Raw genomic sequence first — 2,030 nt, 5'->3', positions numbered from 1 at the left:
ACGAGTCAGCTGACAGCGCGACCTGCCCGGACTCCACCCCCAGGCGGGATGGACCGGGGACCGCCTCCCCCCCTTCCCAAGCTGCCCAAACCCGCACCCCTCCCGCCTGCAGTCAGGACCTCTCTCCTGCTCGCAGTGGCCTCAGTGAAACTGCGGAACTCAAGCCAAGGAGCACCCCGTTTCCCTCACCCCAAACATCAGATAACTGAGGTGGTGGTGATTTATTTGCTCCTAAATCTAGGTTTTGAGATAACGGCAGTTCAGCTTTAATTAATGAAGCCTCCCATCAGAACTCCCCAGGGCAGAGGTTTGGACTGGTGGGAGGTTGGAAATTATGCAGAAGATATTCCGTGAAAGAGTATATTGGGGCGGGGGGGGGGGGGGGGCGGGGGCGGGGAAAGGACTTCCTAAAACTTCAAAAGGACACCGTGGACCAAGTTAATAGGCAGATGATGCAAAGAGGGAATATATTTGTAATGAGGGATTAATATTGTTAGTATAATTTTCAAAAAACATGACTATTACAAAATAGAATGAAATGTGTCAAAGATTTTATTCAACTCATTAATTAGATAATTGTTTATAATGGTAAGTCTCGTTTAAAGGCAATTTAATAAAGCAATGTTAGAATAAGATGGCAAAACAGCTTTAAAATTGGGTAGTGTCCTGCAGTGACTCAGCCCTATGTATCTGAGCCTGAAATAATTCTCTATGGCTCTTGACTCCAGTCTCTCGGCTTTTGGTTCTGATTCATCTTTCCTTCATGAAAAGTAGAAGGTATTTACAGCTGAGTAGATTTCTCTGCCTGCTTTTTACTTGTAGAGCTTTGGGGGTGCAAAGACCTTTTTTTCATTTGGTGCTATCTCTATCCTTTTCAGTTCAAACTGACGGTGTTTCTGCTGATACAATCCAGTAAATTGACTACAAAACAAAAACTGTTGATTCTCTGTGCATCTCACTAAGGTTCATGCCATTAGACAAAACCTACACCCACGGATCTCTTCAAGGTATGCCCTTCTCTACCTTAGGCTTCTGCTGAGGGGTAATAACATCCTTAGAAACTCCTTTGGTTGATTGAAAGGATCTGTCAGGCACACCTTTAAAATAGTTAGGTGACCTTGTCTCATTGACAGACACTCTGAGGCACCACATTAGCTCTTTCTGAGGTCTCGAGGGCTTTTATAGTCACACCTTGGTTTCATGTTTAGGCACGTTTTCCTGAAAGTGCCTGGACTTGATCTCTATTCTTTGTTCTATGGAACATTCCTGGGTTTTTGCCTAGCTGTGTTCCCAGTTTGGAAACTGTAAGACTCGTCAATAAATCTTAATTATTTATTTCTACCAAGGCCTCCAGACTCCTTTTGAATTCGTTCAACAGCTGTAACTTTTTTTTTTCTCCCATATGGATAGCCAGTCATCAAAATGCCATACATTGAATAAGCCATTCTTTCTTCACTGGTTTAAAACACATCCTATACTTTATTCTAAATTTTCTTACAGAAATTAAAAACATTTTTCAATTATGGTTGACATTGAATATTACGTTGGTTTCAGGTGGACAGCATAGTGATTAGACATTTTTATATCTATGAAGTGATCCACCTGATAAGTCTTGCACCCACCTGACACCTTATATAGTTATTACAATTATTGACAATATTCCCTAAGCTATATTTTACATCCTGTGACTATTTTGTAACTGCCAATTTGTATTTCTTAATCCCTTCCCCTTTTTTACACAGCCGCCCAATGCTTCCTTCCCTTCCCCCTACCCCCCCCCCCCGCAATCTGGCAACCATCAATTTGTTCTCTGTATCTATGAGTTTGTTTGTTTTATTTATTTTGTTTTTTAGATTCCACATATAAATGAAATCATATGGTATTTGTCTTTCTCTGTCGGACTAATTTAACTTAGCATAATGCCCTCTAGGTCCATCCATGTTGTCACAAATGGTAAGATTTCATTCTTTTTAATGGCTGAGTAATATTCCATTGTATATATGTACCACTTCTTTATCCATTCGTCTTTT

General features: G+C 40.9%; 1 protein-coding gene across 3 annotated transcripts in view; it reads left to right on the top strand.

Annotated features, from left to right (window-relative positions):
• Positions 1–2,030, top strand: part of GFM2 (GTP dependent ribosome recycling factor mitochondrial 2) — an 80,596-nt gene that overhangs the window by 68,549 nt on the left and 10,017 nt on the right. Inside the window, exons 22-23 of one of the 3 annotated variants that reach the window (XR_016020640.1) lie at positions 879–1,007; positions 1,854–1,953. The exons of 1 other annotated variant lie outside the window; for it this stretch is intronic. The gene's annotated coding sequence lies outside the window, so the exon portion shown is untranslated. The remainder of the gene's footprint in view (positions 1–878; positions 1,008–1,853; positions 1,954–2,030) is intronic. One more of the 3 variants, XR_012495084.2, reaches the window with a different exon arrangement.

This window comes from Rhinolophus sinicus, chromosome 3 (assembly GCF_057876585.1).
Source record: "Rhinolophus sinicus isolate RSI-liver-muscle chromosome 3, RSI-T2T, whole genome shotgun sequence".
Classification (NCBI taxonomy): Eukaryota; Metazoa; Chordata; class Mammalia; order Chiroptera; family Rhinolophidae; genus Rhinolophus; species Rhinolophus sinicus.
This window is presented reverse-complemented; position numbering and strand designations above follow the sequence as displayed.